Raw genomic sequence first — 7,774 nt, forward strand, 5'->3', positions numbered from 1 at the left:
CTGTTTAAACTAAACAAGCTGCTGTTTCACATAATAAACCCTGTCACCCCCAGTATTGCCTTCTGTTTAACAGTTAAAGCAGTAGAGACGAGCTGTTTGCATGTTCGTGAAACTCTAGCGTCATTAACCAGGCTAGCTGTTAGCTTATAGCTCACGCTAGCTAACCAGCGAGCAGTTAAAAAGACAGCTGAAGCTGCTCAAAACACCCACAAACATATCTCACTACAACGTAGCGCCGGAAATATGACTCGCAGCTCGAGCTCTACACAGCTGCTGTAACATAAGACTGACATCCAGCTAACCACAGCTAAAAAGATATTTAGAGAAAACTTACCGTTTCCTCAGTGGTTTCACGCTGAAAAGTTGGTTTGTTTTGGCTCTCATTGAAGACACCGACACTGCAGACATAGCTGTTCTTTTGTGCTGCTTTTAAGCGAAACATTCTTTGTATGTGAGGCCAAAGGTGTTCATCCTCTTCAGCTCTAGCGTAGACTCTGCCATCATATTTCTTCTTTCCGTGTGTCCGCTAATTTGAAACGCTTGGGCCGCTCCGCCCGCCACGGTTTCAAACTGGTCATGTGACTGTATGGCAACGTCTCATTGGTAAAAAGGTTACCGGAAACTCCACTGACGGCATGTTATCTAATGTGTTAAACTAAATTTTTTTTAAAGTAACGAGTCGAATTTTGCAAATGTAGCGGAGTAAAAGTACCGTTTCTTCTTCATAAATGTACTCAAGTAAAAGTAAAAAGTATCGTGCAAAAAAGGTACTTAAAAAGTACATTTTTTTTCAAAAACTTACTCAAGTAAATGTAACGGAGTAAATGTAGCTCGTTACTACCCACCTCTGGGTTTCACAAAGGGATTTTTTGAAACAGGGGGATAAGGATTTGGGGGGTATGGTTGCTCAGTATCAGGGGGACCCGGGGCTGAGGGAGGTGGTTGACAAGGAGGAGAATTGGTGGTTTCGGTAGGTGGCTTTTCGCTTTGTTTATTTTGCTTTTTGTTTCTTTTCTCTTCACGCTTTTTACTTTCCTCCTGCCATGGTACAAAGAAACTTACGTATTCGTACATGCGCAGGACTTTTTTTTTACCACTAGTGTTGGGTCTGTTCCCACAAACCCTGCTAATTCTAGAGACTTATTCATCATGAAAGAAAACAAGGCAACAGTGTTCGATCGATTACTTGCGCAAGGGAGGCCTTTGGTCAAGAACCAGCTCTTGGAGCTCACGCTCCTAACCTGTCTCCAGCCCAAAGTCCTTCAAAGAGCAGCTTCCCTCGCAGCTATTTATTGAGAGACAGTTCACACAATAGTTTACAACACGTACCTCCCCTCTTAACCCCCCTTGGTTACAAAGACGAGGCACTGTGTGTGTTTGTGTGTGTGTGTGTGTGTGTGTATGTGTGTATGTAGGTGCCCTCCTGCTGATCAAAGGGTCATAAACCCTAAAAGCAGGGGGAACATCCTTGGTCATAAAGAGGGTAGTCTCCCCCACACCCAATGTATGGTTTACCATAGGTAACACAGTGAAACCATACAAAGGGCAGGAAGCTCTACCAAACATCAAACAGACCTCCACAAGGATGTTCCCTGTGATAAAACACTTCAGCCTCACAGTTAAACAATGTAGAAATGGATGGCAAGCATAAAAATGACAAACATTTAAGAATCCACTCTAACATTCCCTCCTGTTTTGTGATTTTTATGCTCCAAATTATTTCTATGTAATATATTCTTATCCATGCACCTCTTGCTTGACAATTTCAGTGCAGGCATCATTTATACACAGGCTTCTGTCATATCATTCATTTCAGTCAATTCATACTGTTGTAAAAGTACATAATTAACAAATGTATCAGAAATCATCTTAGTTCGCATTGATCTTATACACGGTAAAATTCATCCTATACATAAGCAAATCAATGTCAACAGTCCAAAAGCAGGAATTAATATTTTCAAAAGGAAATGCCACCAAGGACCAGACATCAACCAAGTTATCCAGCCTTGTGGTGCATCTACTCCTGTCGTGCGATTCATTATGTATTTCTGCAAGTAAACAACTGAATGTAACAGTCAAAAAGAATAATCAACATTCTCAAAAAATCATATGTCACTACAATACAACTGTATACAGACATAGACATTCAAACACATCAGTTGACTTTATCGTTTGTCCATATGGCTCTCAGCTAACTTCAAAGCTGTAGCCTGGTCAACACCCTTCTTTATGACTCCTATCAACCCCCCAAATCTTCTCACTGTAGGCATCCTGTGGGGGTTAGAGTCAACTGGTAAATTATCCGCATTTACAACTCTTCTCCTGTCCTGTTGTCACCACAGGAAAAGCTTTGTAAAGGAAATTGGATCAAGGTGTTTTGATCTTCTTGGCTCAAAACCTCAACCAGCTTAGAGAAGTGTTCATGATGTAAATGTAGACAAAAGGCTTCTCTGTTTACATCCTTCTTGCAGAGGACACAAAGAATAGGTGATGTTGTACAAATTCCATGATAAATCTCCAACTTGGACTAATCCATTGCCCTTCATACACATAGGCAATTGGCCTGTTTCCAGTTCATTTAGCTTTTCAATGTCCTGCTGCGAGTCAGACACTTTGAGTCAGACTAGCAGGTCTGTCTTACCAGAGCAGTTCACCCTCCCAGCTACTGGTGAATCAACCGTCCATTCAGGTTCAGAAGTTGAAAAGTTGGCAGTGTCCCAAGTATGTTTACTCCTGGATGTGTTGCCAAGGCAACCAAACAAACTGTCTCACTCTTAGTGATGCTATATGGCCACAGTCCAGAAGAATGTGTAGCCAGTGGCATCACAAGCATAACCATTGGTCTCGTTCTTTATGTGAGTGGTTGTGTTCACAAACTGCCACCAGTAGTTGGTTGAAACCCCATGCGGGTACTGGGTGTAGTTTGCTCTGTCCCAGTGCGCTCCTGTCATCCCACTCAGGGTCCACAGGCACAAGAAGGCGAACAGCACATTCCCAGCCATTCTAAGTTGGGTTCAGGATCCGTTGGTTTCTTCACCAGGATTGAGATGAGAGGTCCTAGAGATATACTCCCCCCTTTGTACCGCTGGCCTTTTCACCATCACCCAGAGTCGGCCAGGAAGTGTGTTACCTTCTTGCAGTGCGCTTGATGTATCCAAGTGTTCCTTTCTGCGATCTTCACTGCTGTGGTCGTCGTCAGCAGCATCCGATAGGAACCTTTCCACCATGGACTGGACCAGCACTTCCTCTCCATGGCCTTGTCAACATCCAATCTCCAGACTTCAGCCTCTGCTCCTGCGGAGAACAGAATCATCTGGCAGATCATTTGTTCTCAAGACTTCTTCATTTTTAAACATTTTAAGCATCTAATCTGCTAATATGCTCAGGTATTTAATCTTAAAGTATAAACTATTGCTGTCATCATCTCCCTCCTGTTGCGACATGGCAAAGCCCATGGCGCAAAATAGCAACAGTCTTATACAAATTCTTAGGCAGTATTGGTTCATCACACAGATAACAAACACCATCCTGCAAATTCGCTCCTTCTGTAAGTCACACTGTTTTCCTGCAGTAGGTCAGTGGCCCTGCATGGCTGCCAGTGCATCCCGCATAATAGCCAACGTCTATTGGTGTTGCATTGCTAAAACGTTAACACCATGTGCTCCTAAAGATGCCTCTCTTGCTATCCTATCTGCAAAAGCATTCCCTAATGCAACTGGATCTTTCCCTCACATGTGTGCTACACATTTGCAACCGGCAATCCTACTGGGTAATAACTCTGCCTCCAGCAGATTTTGCAAGAGTTTGGCGTGTTCTACAGGTTTCCCTGTAGAGGCTGTCACACCTCGTCTCACCCACTGTACTACAAAGAAATGTACTGTAGCAAATGCATACTGGCTATCAGTGTATATTGTCACATCTTATCTCTCTGCAGCTTTACACACTTCCATTAAAGCTACTATCTCTGCTGCTTCAGCAGACATAGAACCTGTTAGGTGTCCTGCACAGATAACTTTCTCACTGTCTACTACAGTAAAACCTGGTTTAGCCTGTCCCTCTGCTGTTGTAAAACTCAAACCATCAACAAACCAAACCTTTCCCTCACCAAGTGGCACATCTATTAAGTCATCCCTCAGCTTACACCCCTCTCTACGCGCTGTCTACACTCATGAGAAGCGCCCTCTTCCTTTGTTGGCAAAAAGGGTTGACGTAACAGTAACATTAAAGACAAGCGTCTTGTAGGTGACAGAAATGTAATTTTAGTCTGCATTAGTAGACATCTACCTCGTGTGGAACTAACAGTGTCAAAAAGGTGAAACTATATCCTGAAACATTGTACAGCTTAAGCTGCTGCACATATTGATCTCACGCATGGAGGTAAAGCACAAGCAACTAGAGCTAATCTGTTAGGATAGGAAGTTACTGGCTTCACTTGTGGAAAAAGTGGTGTTAGGTTTTTCACAGTCACCTGGCATTTGTGCTGTTCACAGAACCACAAGTCCATCGCTGGACCTCCTCTGCGCTGTCACTTTTTGGAGCCTGGCACGCTCCCTCAGGTTCAAACGATTCAACGTTGCTGAAGATTTTAAAGGCAGAGTACGTCGTACACCTTAGTTGTCTTCCTCAACGTCAACATCGAAACTCTTTTATCTCATTTAAGATTTCGCTGTGCAGAGTCTCCTCATGACGATCTCCTGGAAGCTCAGTAGCACAGTTCTCTGTGCTGAAGGTGATCTCCGATACTCCTGAAGACTCTCTCCAGGCCTCAGCTTCCATCTTATGGACGATCCTCTCAGTCACTCCTTCTCGTCATGGCACCTCACGACATCTGCAAATTAAAATGACACTCCTCTCGCCACATGGCTTCCGCCATGTGTCAACTCCCCAACGAGACATGTACAAGAATGTTGCACAGTCTCCCTAAAACAATCTCCAGGGTTTGTCCCTTGGAGCAGCTTCACTCCAACCTGTAACCCTGTGTAAAAACATTAGTCAGCAATTAAATGTTTAGCTTGTCTAACTCCCAGCTCCACCTGGAGCCTGTATCCTGGAAGACAAAGTCTTTAAATCAAACTTCACATTTTCAACCAACTATAGATCATAAGAGTAATAAAGTATTCAGCATAAAAGACAAATATCATGTGCAGGTTTTCTCCAGTCATTAAATCACTATTATTATTATCATAATTTGTCCCAAATCATGAATCATCCCAATTTATTCCACAATTTAATTGGTGACTTTCCTTAAGTTTGTCACTCCACTCATTTTTATCATTGTGAGCTCAATAGTGGCCAGCTAATGAGCCCCATATTCAACTATTCTGTAACCACTGCACATTTGTTCAATTGTCACTTGTCTGTCTGTGCTGAATCCTTTACAAGCACTCTTAAAGAAAAACAAACATTAACAACACACATAAACAATCCTGGTGGTCAGGTGCCGGCCATCCAGATTCCAGAGATGCTGTAAAAAGGTCATAAAGTTAACACTCTGCTGTAAAAAGAAGTAAATGTTAGCGCTGCGCAGGTGTATACACTCTTTCTCACAGTAATCTCTGTGAGCAACACAAGGTAGTGAATAACACACCCATGGTGAATTCACAGACACAGGAAATTTTAAGTAAAAAGTTAAATTTGCAGAGTTCACATAGTCATGTGACCCAAGTTTCCTTTTGTGGTCTCCTTTTGTTCCTGCAACAGAAGACACACACAGAGATACATCCACACCTTTGTCAGGTGGGGGTTAACTTCACACAATGGTGTTAAGTCAGTCAGTCTTGTCAGCTTTTGTCAGTCAGTTTTTTCCCTCATTTGTTATTTGCTAATAGTAGAACCCTTCTTGACGCAATAAGTTTCTACTGCCAGCAATGACGTCATTTCAAAAAAGAAGAAGAAAAACTTTAGAAGCGGATTACATCGCTGAATCCTTTTTGGCAGGGACTTGTTTTCTGATTGTCCCAAATAAGTGGCTTTCTCCCAAGCCCATTTTAATTTTTTGGAGAAACTCACTTGCAACAGTTTTGTCGACGACGAGTCGTATAGCGCTTCTGTTCTAATCGTGCATATCTGCTTAAACAGACATCATCAACCGAAACTTTCAGTGCACCATGAAAGTAACAAAATAAAAAGAAAGGAAAGAAAATAAAGGAAAGCAAAGGAAAGAAAGGCCTTGTTAAGTCATGACACGTGTTTTTCATGCCAGGGGGATAAATTGTAACAACCCATTTGGCAGGCTCAACTTAGTAACAAAAGACAAATCAACAGCCAGTTTAATCTCAAACATTCATCCAATCAGCCACACACAACATACAGCATAACCCTGTTGTCTCATCACATAATAAGTTTCTTCTCATGTATCCAAATGTGTGCCATGGTAAAACTTCTTCACACACCAGAAACTCACAATCAGCTCACTCAGCTCACTCATCTAAGACCCCTCATCAGCATTCTGTTTTCCTCTATGATGCAGTCATCTGTCCTCCTATAATATTCAGTCCACTAGTCTATGTATCACTTTCATCTTACTAGTGACTTGGACAAGATGACAAACAGAATCTCATGCTTAAGATGCTGTCTGGTCTTCATGAGTATCATTTATTGTGTATGCATGTAGGGTTAGTATAGTTGATGTATTTTCTGTATGTTTTTGTGTTCCTCTCTCATCACATTTTCATTATTCTCATCACTGCTTAAAACAACACACATCTCTCTCTCTCTCTCTTAAAAACAGAAAGTACATTACAGCTGTTTCAGGCTGAGAAACACCAAACACTCTCCGTGCTATCATTCACCACACAACTATTTTATTTCTTTGTCCACTGGGCAGGTGACCTGCAGAATCACGTCTGCTCCAGCTGGATACCTTCACACACACCGTGACGTCAGACACACTCACCATCGCTTCTGCTTTAGAGCACAATTTCACTTCATTCTTCAACGATCCACACACCACGTTCTGCCCAATAAAAACTTTGCAGTGTATTTCATCCTCTTTCAAGGCAGACTTCTTTTAAGTTTGCAACTGGCAACGCGACTTACACCAAAACCCAGGCTACGTGTACACAACAGGTCACCGAATTCCATTAACACCGCTTAGGTTTCCTTCTGTGCTGCTGCGTTCACTTACTGGCACTCACACACATATACGCTCATTCACACTCTTTTTAGGCCCATAATCCCCCTTACCGCGGCGAGCTCTTTCCTCCTTACCATTGGTGGAGAAACCATACACTCAACGCCCTTAACTGCGGAGAACCTTTTTTTATCTTTATAGAGCTCTATCCTCCTTTCGGTGGAGAAACCGTCCTTACCCTCCTTCTATTCGGTGGAGAAACCTCTTTAAACCTCCTTAAATGAATCAAAAAGATAAAACAAAAACAAAAACACTGGCGGAGAAGCCAGGTAGCTTGCGTCTACACGCACAGCTTGCGCACTCACGTACCTGCTTTAACGCACGGGCACGTAGCCGCTCTCTAAGGCCTTCTGTACTCACTGTTCGTGTTGTTTCCGTTCATGGGAAGAGTCTCTGGTTCCCGTCAATCGCCATCCATCCCGTGGGGAGTTCAGGCGCAAACTGTCCGGCCTGGAACAAAGCAAAGTACCAGGGCTTTCGTCAATCGTCCCAGACGATGGCTGCTAGCAGACTGCGGTGGCGTCCTCTCCCTCCCCTCGCGGTGGAGGCGATGTGTTGGGATCCGGCTCGGAGGACCAAATAAATGTTGGGTCTGTTCCCACAAACCCTGCTAATTCTAGAGACTTATTCATCATGAAAGAA

Source organism: Pelmatolapia mariae, linkage group LG3_W (assembly GCF_036321145.2).
Source record: "Pelmatolapia mariae isolate MD_Pm_ZW linkage group LG3_W, Pm_UMD_F_2, whole genome shotgun sequence".
Lineage (NCBI taxonomy): Eukaryota > Metazoa > Chordata > Actinopteri > Cichliformes > Cichlidae > Pelmatolapia > Pelmatolapia mariae.